The 12,935-nt window shown below is 44.3% G+C and overlaps 1 long non-coding RNA gene across 1 annotated transcript in view; it reads left to right on the top strand.

Moving 5' to 3' along the window:
• The window catches only part of LOC134555134 (uncharacterized), a 269,397-nt gene that overhangs the window by 144,119 nt on the left and 112,343 nt on the right, over positions 1-12,935 (top strand). The window lies entirely within an intron of this gene.

A 12,935-nucleotide genomic window follows, 5' to 3' on the forward strand; every position in this document is an offset into this window, starting at 1 on the left:
GACAGGTCCCTCTCTCAGTGAGGTGGGTGCCAACAAGGTCCCAGTTCAGTGGCTGCTCCCACAAGCAAAGGCTCATCCCATGGCAGAAGAAACAGCTCTGGCTGGGCCCCAGTGGCAGCAACAAATTCCCTTTCCAAGCACCAGCTCCAGCCGTCCCCCTCCAAAAGCTCAGAGTGAGAGAGCCAGCAGGTACCCCAGCCCTGCTTTACCAGCAGCAGAGAAGGGGTGGTCAACAGCTGAGTACCCAGCCGTGTGCTGCAGGAGACACTGTTCCAGTCTCAAAATTTGAAAGACACTGGGTGAACTGGGAAAGCCTTGCCTGCCTGTTGAGTGTCTAGGCACAAGTATGGTTCAGTCACATTGCATCTGTTGAGTTACTTTCTTAGATAAGTGACTTAAGCAAAAATGTCTATAATTTTAAACTCTATCCAGCCCAGGTTAGGATGGTTTTGTATTATTCTTTTGTTCCATGGGGAGGATACGTGCAAGGACTTACCTAAACCTGAGAAAATGCATTTGTACAGACTCCCATACAAAACATCTGAGCTTGCCCTGTGTGGCTGTACAAACATTTTGCTTGCCACCTTCTCCTGCCTCATCTCCCCTTCGATGAAAGGCTGTGTGCTTTACCTGAGGCAATTTATCTCACCAAGGAGAAAGAGCCAGCTAGCTGAAAGGGTAAGTGAAGACAAGTGATCAGTGCCCTGGAGCCAGGAGGAACATCTGTGACCTGGGGGATTGTTCGCTCTGTTCTGGGCTGGGGCAGCCTCACTTGAATCCTGAGCAAAGGTTTGAGCACCATAATATTGATGCCTTTTCCTTGGTTCTAAAAATTAAGAGCCAGACACAGGTAAGGACTAAAGGGTTTTTGCTTTGGTATTTGATAAGGATCCTTATGGTGCACCTCTTTGCCAAGGTGGAATGCACCGAAACACACACACGATAGATAGCGTCTACAATTTTATAGACCTTACAAATTAGCATATCTAATAAAGGTGCCCCAATGAGAGGCTTGAATGAATAGTGTGATATTTCCCCATCCCAAGGAATTTCCCTGGATAGGCTGAATCTTAGTTTAAAGGATGTATTCTAAAGTAGACCTTGGTTTCTCAAGATACTGTAGGGTTTTCCAGCTTCCAGCTGTGAGGCCTCAAAGATGTTTGGTCTCCTGACCTAACAGAACATTAGGGCTATGCTAAGTTATCAGACTTAAGGAATTACAAGTATGCATGCTAAGAATACTGAGGATAAATAAAAGGTATATAAAAGAAAAGGAAAAAAATCATCTTGAGACATATTAAGCTGTTAGAGAGCATCCAAAGGGGGAGGATGGAAGGATGAAGCTGTATGAGGAGTAGCTGGGTACACTTGGTCTGTTCAGCCTGAAGAAGAGGAGACTGAGGGGAGACTCATTGCAATCTACAACTTCCTTTTGAGGGGAAGAAGAGGGGCAGGAACCAATCTCTGCTCTGTGATGACAGTGACAGGAGCTGAGGGACTGCCTGCAGCTGTGTCAGGGGAGGTTTAGGTTGGATATCAGAAAAAGGTTCTTCCCCCAGAGGGTGATCAGGCACTGGAACAGGCTCCCCAGGGAAGTGGTCACAACACCAAGCCTGACAGAGATCAAGAAGCATTTGGACAATGCTCTCAGTCACATCTATGTGACTCTTGGGGATGGTGCTGTGCAGCAGTTTGACTCAGGGATCCTTATGGTTCCCTTCCAACTCAGCATATTCTGTGATTCCACGATTCTGTGACATGTGGAAGGCTGTTTTGTGTGGCCAGGCATGCGCTGTGCTGCTCACCCAGAGGAGAGCATGCAGGGGTAAGGACAGTGCCAGCTTGTCATGTGTCAAAAGCCCAACCAGATACAGCATCAAGGCCCAAAAAGTGTAATATCTCCTTAGGTGTTGTTGTGTGAAATATTGGTGAGTTTAAGAACTCTTCTGATGAGTTCTAGAGTACAGGATACATGAGATGTCCACAGTATTTCACAAGGAGGAGGTAAAATCACAAGAGGGGAATATCCCCCAAAGACATCCACGTGTATGTTGCACACATCTTGGGTCTACACCTCAAATATGAAAAACACAACCAATTAAAAAAATGTTGATGGGGTATTCTTGACAGAGCCACCCTCCATTTTTCTTTTGGATAGGGCATACAAAGAAGTGATTAAAAGTCTATAAATGGGAATCCAGAGCTGGCTTTGGGCTAGTGGAGTGCACTTTGAACACCTTCAGCAGGGTAGGCCACCATCTCTGATTGCAATCTCTAACTTCAATGGTATTTACCAACTTAAATATTTTTACCTGTGTAGTAATAGCTTTCTTTTTCAAGCAGCAGCAGTGACTAGATACAGGATAATGACTTGTGTGCACACTTTAAGTGATTTTAAAGCTATTTTTGGTCACATGCAAGTGCCTGGCAGGTGTAGCATTTACTGCCAGCAATTCAGGGCTTTGCACAAGCAGCCTCTGGGCTGGGTGAGCATGCAGGGCTTGTTCTGCATCCCTGAAGCTTTTCCCAGCAAGAGTAAACAATGCAACCACTATTACTGCAATTTATGGGGTAAGCCAGGAGCCCTCCTGTGAGTTACAGCCCCGATGGCTGAATTGCAATGCAATTATTCTTCTGTGTGTAAATAGGCAGTGGTGACGCAATCAGTTATGCTACCTCTGAAGCCTGGGAATAAAGAAGCATTTTGCTGCTGAATAACACATACAGGGAGCCTTGAACATCTCTGCTGAAATGCTAAGACATCTCATGCCCGTAATCCCAGGAAGAAGGGAGCTGGATTCCTGCTTTGGGAATTCTCTTATTCTGGCAATAAGAGCAAAACAACATAAACCCTTGATAAATGCATAAGCTGCACTTTCCCAGTTCTTCTCATGTCTGTGGTCCCACGGCCTGTATCCCACCAAGGCCAGGACATCTTGATCCATATGCTCCACTGCGTTTTCTGTTCTCTCACCTGTTTTTCCCATATCGATCAAACCCTGAAACCCTGGCCCTAAGGCCCTTATGCTGAGCAACAAAAATTCCTCAGCACAGCAGTGTAAAGAAAAAATCCTCTCCACTGAGGACGTGACAAATGGATGCTGAACTGCAGCACTGTCCCAGCAGGACTCACCTGCTTTGGCTGCAGAGCTTGGTGGCCCCAGGCCCTCCAATGTGGGGTAGCCTCATGGCTTGCAGGGACCAACACATCTTTGGAGAAACAGGGTCTGCAAATGAGACTTAGAGAGAGTACCAGGTGCTCTCCCACGTCCCTAGAGTGCAATTCCTATCTTGCCAGTTGCTTTCTGGCTCCTGTCAAATGGATATTTGGGTGTGCAAAGTGACTCATTGTTTCTTTTAGCATCTTTGATTAGATGATGTTTCTAGATTCAAAAACATCAATGAAGTGCTACACTACAGCTGTGTGTCCTGCTGTTGTTGCTGTTCCTGTTCATTTTCTTACCTCATTGCTCTTTACAGTAAATTGTTCTCAACCCACGATCTTTGCCCTTTTTGTCTCTATTTCTCCTCTCTGGCCACTCTTGGGTTGGTGGGGGGGTGAATGAGTGAGAGTGTGGTTTGGAGAGTCTTGGTGGGACACTGAATTGGGGAGTACTATTCCTAAACAATGATGCTATGTTAGCCTCATCCTTTGAATAGTAGTAGGGGCAGGGATATTACTTTAGAGTTTGTGTTCCTGTTAACTAAAAAATATATATATTAAAAAAAAAAATTAAAAAAATCCACATTGGTGCTTCTTAGTGTGACTTCCAGGGTCAATTAGTCTGAAAGTCCAAACTCCTCAGCTGACTGTTTCTGCATTTTCCTCTTCTCCTGAAATGTTTTTCTCTGAAGCAATTGAAACAAGTTTCTTTGCAGTCAACGGTGCTTCTGTGTGCCAGCATGTTTGTAAACCAGCTGTAAACCAGAACAGATCTTGCTTGAATCCTGGACACTGCACTTCAAACAGCATTTACCACTTTGTTTGTTTGCACGCTTTGTTTTACTGCTGGTTGGGCTGAGGAGCTGCATTCATCCCCCCATAACAAACTCCTGTTTGTGGCTTGATGGCTTGCACTGAGAAGGGAGCAGAGGAGAGCTAATCCTTCAATGTTCCAATGACAATTGAGGCAACAAGGCCTCTGGAAGAGTAATTATTCTTTCTCTGTCACTAGACAGGTCTAAAATTCTCTTTTCCCTTCTTTGCCTGGCCTGCTCCCTCCAACAAGCATGTCTCAGCTCTTGTCCCCAGGATCTGCATGCTAAGCATGCCCTGAAAGCACTCTGAGCTCTGCTCAGCATTTCCCTGCGGCTCTGAAAGGCTGAGTGCTAACTTTTTGGTTTTTATTAAGGAGAAGACAACACAGAAAAGATATTTAAGCTCTTCATGTCAAAGCACAGGACTGTGGTCCCAGCAGAAGATTTCTGTCTGACTCCTGGTCTTGTGGGACTAAACACTAATTCCTGAAATACATTTTAAATTAGTGAAGCTGTCAAATTGGCACCGTGCCCTTGCACTAAATTGCTCATGTTCTCTGGCTGCCAGCTCTTCATCGTCTGTATTCGTGTATTTATATACGTACAATAATTCTGAATACAGCTTGAAGTTTAGTCAGATGGATGAAAAATTCATTCAGAAGGATGAAAATGCAGTTGTTCAACTCACTTACTTAAACATTGAGCCTGCTCACTGAAGCAGTGGGAAATCTGCACCTTCTCTGTTCTCCAGCAGTGCTGTAAGTCTGTGCAGTCTCAGTGGGATGGCTTTGAATATGTGGTTATAATCTATAGGTAATGTTCTTTGAATAAGATTACCCATACAGCTCTTGCTTTTGTGCTGTGCTGTGATGGGTTTTGCCAAAACACACATTTTTAAAGACAAAGCCCCCAAATAGCAGCTGAGATAGAAGGCTTGGTAATTGCTGACTTCAAATTAAGCATTCCAACGTTTCCATGCTTGAGCTGTGATGCTTTTTAGTTTCAATTAAAGCAGCTAAGATATATTGCTAAATACACAAGAAAACACAAATACTGGGATTTCCATAGCAAAGTGCAGTGGAGAGAGGGCAGAGAGTGCACCAGGCTCATGACTCAGGGAGCCCTGTGATTGACTAAAACACACAGAGCGGTAGGGAGGGAGAGGAAAGGGACATTGCCTCTGGGGTGGAATTGCAGCAGGAATACCTGTGGGAGGGGCAGGACACAGCACACGCCTTCTGGGCTTTGGGAGCAGGTACTGAGCAGGGTCACACACCTGACTACTATTTGTGCATCTCAGCAAGGGATTCACTGTCTCCAGTTACAGTAGTTTGCTGCTTGGGTTTTCTTAAGATTTTTTTTATTCTGTCTTTTTAACTAAATGTTTCCTGTAGTTGACACAGCCAAGCCTGCATGGGCAGGGATTTAGGTGTATGGGTATCTTCCTTTTGGCACACGGAAACATACTGATCCAGAAAAGCCTCTGAGCCTCAAGAGCCAAACACAATATTGCAATAACTAGACAGAGTCAAACCTTGATTTCCCATCAACCTCCATGGGGTGTTATTGTGGGCAGACAGCCTGGGTAGCCACTCCAAGCACCCTGTAAGAACTGAGGAGATCACACTGTGATGGTACAGAAGTGCCTCTTGGAAACAGTCCTATGGGCTGATCAGCAGAGGTCCAAAGTGTGTGCTGCTGTGAGAGTCAAATCTGTGTGTCCCCAATCAGGGTGAAAGGCAAAGCTTTGCCAGATCTGCTTTCCAGAGCTGACCTGTGTGTAATGACAATGTCTGGGCTGCTGCAGGAGTTTTATGGACCTGCTATGGCAGCTAAAATAGCAGTAACTGTTCCCTGTAGAGAATGCACAGGGATAGAGGAGATTTACTTATCTGTTCTATCTATATGAAAATATTTCAATCCTACATATAAACTGCACCAGAGTAGGGAAAGATGGGAAGCCTGGAAAGAAAACTCCAGGGCAGGTGGACTCTGGTCATTTTGTTCAGTGTAGTACTATAAATTCTATTTACAGTGTTCCTTCATGCAGCAGGTACTGTAAATGCTATAAATCCAAGGAAAAATTGTGACTTTTTTTCTATTTGAAATACTGTTATTTTTTAGCATATTGCATAGGAAATGGAGCGTTAATTCTGTGGAATACTGCTCTGAGTCTCGTGAGAAGAGAATTCTAAGCCATACTTCAGTAAAGAATTAGCTCAGGTGCAGAGAGAAATGTTTAACTATGATTTTCTAGCCTGCTGTGCTATCACAGAGAATTTTGGGCAGAAACAGTTCACCTGGTTTTCTCAAGGTATGTATCCAAGGGGACTCTGAGTTCTGCCCCTTCAACCACAACAGAAATGCAGAAGTAACTGATATTTTGTGTTTTTGAGGCACCAGAAGCCCTTGGGTTCACACATGCACACGTTCAGGTGCAGGATTTCCTTCCCAAATGGACTAATATGGGAAGGAAATAACATTTTTTTGGCCTGCTCAAGAATAATTCTGTAAGTAAGGAATACGGAACACTGAATTTCCTAATGCCAGAAAATAAAATGCAAGATTAGAAACAGGTGCACTGCACTGCATTCCAGGGTGAATACACAAGAAAGAAAGGGGTCCATTATGATTTATTTTCTAGGTAATGCAGAAGGAGAAATTGCAGGTAAAGAGAACAGGAGAAGCTGATCTGTGTTTGGAAAGCAGAATTTGGCTGTGAAGCATTTTGCTAATAAGCTACACCTATTAAAAATTAATTTACAAGTACGTGGTTGTCTAATTATCCAGCTTGCAGTGTACAAAACACTTTTTCAGAAGATACTCTACCATTTGCTTGAGGTGTTGCAAAGAGTTTTGCCGTGCCGGGCCCCAGCTGTTGTGTGAGATGTTTGTGCCTCCTGGACGTGGCAGCCTTGCAAAACTGCCTCTTCTTTTTGCCTGTGACTGGTGAGCATTAATCAGCCTCAATTATCACTACTGGATATACTAACAGCTCACAAAAGTTTCCCTCTCCATTCTGCTGTAAGTGAAGCCTCAAATAGTTGTAGTTGCCTACGGCTGTGTGCTGGAAAACCTGTTTTGTTCTGTGGCTCACGCTCTCACCCTTTAATCAGAACTTGTTCTGAGAATGGCAGTGCCATGTCTCTGAGGGTGATCTCATTTTTGAGGGCAGTAGCCAAGGGGGATATTGTCATCTGTTTCAACCTGTTTGGAAAATGAGCCTGCAAAAACACGTTTCGAACTTCAAGAAAAAGCATTACTCTGGTTTTCAGGCAGTTCATCTGGGAGTCTGAACAAAGAAGTTCTGGGTTTTGCTGACGCTGTTCTGCTTCTCAGGGATGCATCAGGACCTCTCTCCATGCTGACTCAAGGGACTGACCCCAGGGAACACCACAGATGTCACAAAAAGTGTCTGCTTGGGAATCAAGAGTCTCAGCTCCCATTAGAGAGAGCAGATCTGTAAAGCAGATGGGCTCACCTTGAAACAGGCGCCAAAGGGGGGATTTGGCTGTGTCAGCACAGCTGTCTGCTGCTGTCTGGGATGCCCTGCAGGATCCACAGCCTCTGCACACACCTGGCAGGTGTGGGGCATTCAGGGAGGATCTTTTTGTACCTTCAGCTGGAGGCTCAGGGACACCTAAAATGTTGCTGGGTACAGCAGAGGGGCCACTCTGACAGACCTGTCATATTTGGATGGTCTCTGACTGCACTGACTGGGGGTTACAGCCAGACCCTAAAGACACAGAGTGCATGTGAACACCTCAGTTCAAGTGCCTTTACCTGAAATTAAGCCTTTGGCCCAGCCTGATTCATAAGGATCTGTAACTTGTTAGAGTTTAAACTAGTTTTGTACTTAAGAGCAGAGACAGATCACGTTGAGTGCATTTACTGGAAAAGTAAATTATGAATCTAAAAATCATAACCACAAAGTAAAAGTGCATAGATACCATTCTGCCTTATACTGAGCTAACTTACAGAGTGTAGCTGTGTTGTGATGAAGAGGAGGGAGAGGAACACTATGTTGTCACTGGAGAGGGCCTGCACTTCAGTGGCTTACCTATATTCTTTCCCAGTAAATCTGTACCAGGTAAAAAAAGTCTGTATATTTATGATATTCAGAACCTATCTGAGCCTTGAATGAACAAATGATGTGGCATTTATTTATCAGAAGCAGCCCTAGAACCACTCAACTCTGTATGCCTTTTACTGGATTTTTGTTCAGTATTGTGTCTATGTCAGTGTGCTGGGAAAATTTTGCTATCATTACAAGACTTAAAATGAGTTTTTTACCTACTTTTATTGCCCTTGCAAATTGACCCTAACTATGTGGCTTTTTTAATCCATTTTGAAGATAATTAAAATGTCATCAGAGAACTTATATTGTTTTATTTAAACTACGAGGTGGAATGCTAAGTTGGTTTGAATCAGCAAGGTTCAAAAAAATGTGTTATTTTTGGTAAATGCCTCAAGTATCTTCACTATTTGGGAGCTTTTGTTTCATACAGTGCATATTTGGCAGAGCACACCAGTTTGGATAGGCAGCACTGAGATGCTCATGGAATGCATTGATTTTACTTTGATAGATCATATACAAGATTTATCTCTTGCCATTAACATATGGTGCAGGTGTGGGGCTGTGCTCCCTGGGAAAGCTGTCTGAGAGGAAACACGGTGCTGCAGGGCATGAGGAGCTGCTGCCAGTGCCTGCTCCCAAACAGAATAATGGCATCAAGGGCCATGGACTGGAGTGGCAGCAGGGCAGTGCGGGTACTGAGGGCTGAGAGGGACTGGAACTGGTGGGGAGAAAGAAGAGGAGAAACTCCTTCAGAGTGAGGGTCAGATGGGCAGCACAGATGGCCAAAACCAACAGTTATTTTAAGGCACAAATCACCAGGGCATCATCAAAGTTCTAATTAAATATGCAAATAAAACTGCTGAATTAATCTTGTTTGCTGAATACTGGCAAACATTTGTGGGCTGCTCAATTCAAAGAAGGTTTTGGCAGTAGTTTGGGCAGATGCTGACAACAGTGAAAATCCTGTGATAGGAAGTCTCACTGGAGTAGCCCTCCCTGTATTGGCAAAGCTCCTATTTAGAGCAAAATATTCTACTTGGGGCTGCAGCACTGTCCATTTCAATTGGGAGTTACCCATCTGTGTATGAAAATATAGCTGCATTTCACCCAAAAATGCCCTTGAGTAGCACAGATCATTCTGTGCAGCTGGGATTTCTTGTTGTGTTGAAGGTTTATGGGATGAAATCTATAACATAAATATAACAATATTATTACTTCCCACACTAGAAAGGTATGGTAAAATATCTTTGCCTGCCTTTGGTTCAGCCACGCCTGGGTGCAGCAAGGGCCTGTCCCAGGGAGGGGCTGGAGCCCAATGGGAAAGCTGCAAACCACACTGCCACCAGAATTCTTCATTCTGCCCATTCATTTTTGATGCTGAAATAGCTCCATTTCAACAAGAACGAGAAAACAGATTTTCAAAGAATGAGAGCTCCGTGGCAGAACAACCATTTTCCTGCAAATGCTGGGAAAAGAGATTTCAGCTGATAGCTGGTGGCACTCGTGAGGCTGGGCTGATAATACCATGTCTCAGCTGGTCACCAAAGCAAGCCAGGAACTCCTGTTCTCCTGTTTTTGTCGTGTATCTAGGTGTGCATGGATGAACACTGTCTCCATCGTACCTCCCAGTCCCTCTCAGGTCTGGGGTCTTTTCTTCATCCTCCTCCCTCCTGTGCAGTTTATATGAAAGTGACTGTTTGCTGTCACCTCTCATTTTATTGCCAAAATCAGCCAAAAACTCCTTCAAACCACTGCAGCATTATGAAGCAGACATTCTTTGTTACAATGCTGGATGAGCAAAGGGATAACTCCACCAAAATTGTGCATCCTGAGTACAGAAAAGCTCCTGCTTGTATCCTGTATTTTACACACATGTTCATTGATTTCCCCAGAGCAAACATTTGTATGATAATCCTGTCTCTGACCCATTAACACAAGTTCCCTGCCCTTTGCACACACATTCTTCTGTCCCAGGGGTCCCTCTGGTACACCCCAGAGCTGCCACTGGAAGAACTGGTGTTACCTCCCAAATACAGAGTTGGCACACACAGGTTGGATCGTGATTTTGTGTCTCTTCCTTGTTAATATTTAATGATCCTACAGAATAAGCTTTGTGGGGTTCCATGGGCCAGTGTTTCTGCAGGATAACAACTGCATTTTCCCACCAGCTGAGCAAATAGTTTTTCATCTGGCAACAATTTCAGACCAGACCTACAACTGGTCCATGATGAACAGGAGGATTTAGCCCTCCTTTTAGCAAACCATGCATTAGTATCAAATATTTTTTTCGGTTGATGGAAATTACCTGCTATTCTGCAATTTCTGTGTTGCCCAGCAGGTACCAGAGGCTGGCAGTTTCTTTGAGTATACATGCCTGAACTGCTTCTCCTTCAGAAAGGAGGAGTCCAGACAGACTCAGACCTGGGGTTTTCTTCCTTTGTTTTAAAATGAGCTGTAGTTACCTTGCATTTACAATGCTACAAACAAGTTTTATTTTTGCATAGCCCTGCCTCCAGTGTTGAGGTGGTTTGGAGTGGCCTCGAGACATTGGTGAACCCCACACCTGAAGAACAGCAGTTCCCTTTTTGTGCCAGCACCCCCGTGTGGGGCACCCAGCAGCACCCCTGGGGTGGGATGGACATGGGGACCAATTGTGGAAAAGGTGTCCTTTGCTGATGGCCTTCATCAGAGCTTTACCAGCAGGGATCTGATGGGCCCTGAGGGGGTCTCAGTTCCCAATAGTAATTCACAGGTGTCGTGTGGAGCATGGAGGCTAAAAATTAGGTACCTAAAAGCTATTGGATGCTGGCAGTTAAATTTCATCTTATGTAAGGATTGGCATTTAATGCCACCACTAAAGTGCTTGCTTCTCTCAAGAGTTTTCAAGTAGGTTTTCTTTCCTGTTCGTATTTTTGTCTGCTAGAAATGACTCCCTATAAAGTTGTAATATTCCTCTCTCCTTTGATATCAAAATCTATTTGTATCATATAAAATACAGAGTTTTAGTTTGAGAAACTTTAAGTCTGTGGAAGAGCTGTCATTAGAAAAACAGTATTACACTTTCCAGCATCCCAGGCCAACATAACCACAGGTGGAAGAGTGTTAGTCTCTGTTATGAGGAATAAAAAGTTGTGGCAGAGGCCATTATCAGAGCTTTCCACTTACATTTGTATCATATCTGCTCTTTGCTGTGCTTCACATCTGGCTGTTTCTCTTGTTATGGGAACCTCATTTGCTGCAGTGTGACTGACCACTTGCAAAAAGTGCTCTGTAAAGTGCCCTTGCTTTTGCAATTCTTGGTGGATTCTGGGGCAGCATGTCTGATAATGTCCTTCCTGAGGGCTGCACTGATTGCCACAGCCATGGGGCCACCTCCTTTGCTCCTTCCTCTCTGCTTTTCTAGCCTTTGGCTGTGCCAGAGAAGTTGTGGAGAAGAAGTTTCTGGGTTTTGCCTATACACATTTCTGTTTGAAAATCTGGGCAGTCTGGAAATAAATCTGGTATATATTCAACTTGGCTTTATTCATCTGGGTTTCTGCCACTGAAGTGGAGAAATATCTAAGGAAGGAGCAGTGGGATAGATGATGGCTAAGTGCCATTTGATGTGGCCACAATCCATGCTGAAATATGAGTCATTTCTTAAGAAACAGAGAAATGAGTGCAGGTAGTTCTGGTGTCAGTGGAGCCCAGTATATTGAGTTCACCCATTCATTCAGATTTGAATTTTAACTTGCTTGTTAAAGTCTTCAAAGTGGTACATGACTTTTGGTGGCAACATGTTGTTGCTCTCTTTGCGACCTTTTCTTCATTGCAAAGAGAGGAACATGCCCAGCACAGGCTGCTGTGAAACTGCTGCAGCTCCAGCTTTGGAAGGAAATGAAGAGCAGGGAGCTCTGTCTGGGTTGTCAGCAATATAAAGCAAAGCCAAATTTCTGTCTGTGTCCCAGGCTGCCATGACCCTGATGTGTCTAGCTGATATGAATAAACATGCTCAGATTCTCTAGTGGTAGTGGATCAGAATTAAAAACATCCCCAAATGACCTTAATAATGAAACTCTTAGTAAATATCCATAATCTCCTGGGAAATCGTGTGCAAATAGATGCAGAGGCACACAGCATTTTACTGACCTGCTGCACCAAAACACCTCTGCCTCCAGTGTCATTGCCAGGTCAGTGAATTCACCTTTCAGCAAGTGCTGGGACTTCTCCTGTTCCAATGACTTTAGCAAAGCCTTCGGAAAGAAAAGGAGAAAATCAGTTTTGTGTGTCTGACTGTACTGGGAAGTCCTAAAGGATGATGAATGGTCTCTTTGTATGAGTATGCAGGTGAATGAGGAGCTGAAAAGTGTCTGATGTAATAATCATGAGGATGAGGAATGTTTGATGTTAGTGTGAGGACTTCATGTGTAGATCTCAATTCATGGTCCAACATGTATGCAAGTGTAACTGTGTGTGCTTTCCCTGGAAGGCACACTCTGTCTTTAGTGCTCTTTCTTCTGAGCACAGGCAGAAGAAGAGTAGACTACATAATTTGGAAAGTATGTGTTGCTCCTTCCCCAGTGCATCAGCCTGATGAATTTGTTCAGTCGTGTTTGTGGCTTTATCCCTTTTTCTGCTGTGCTGATTTGGGCTGTTCTGTCTTCAGGGATGGAACAACCCAAGGGTTTCCCACAGATACTGCAAGGTAAATGATCCTGAGGCCATTTCAGCCTTCACTAGGATATTAAATGGGCATCAAATGCTGCAGGAAGACAATCTGCAGGTTAGCTTGGTGTAGAGGGTTGCTCCTGGATGGATGCCAGGCACCCACCAAAGCCTCCCTTTCTCTCCCCTCCACAGCTGGACAGTGGAGGGAAAATACAGCAAAGGGTTGATGAGT

Source organism: Prinia subflava, chromosome 9 (assembly GCF_021018805.1).
Source record: "Prinia subflava isolate CZ2003 ecotype Zambia chromosome 9, Cam_Psub_1.2, whole genome shotgun sequence".
NCBI lineage: Eukaryota > Metazoa > Chordata > Aves > Passeriformes > Cisticolidae > Prinia > Prinia subflava.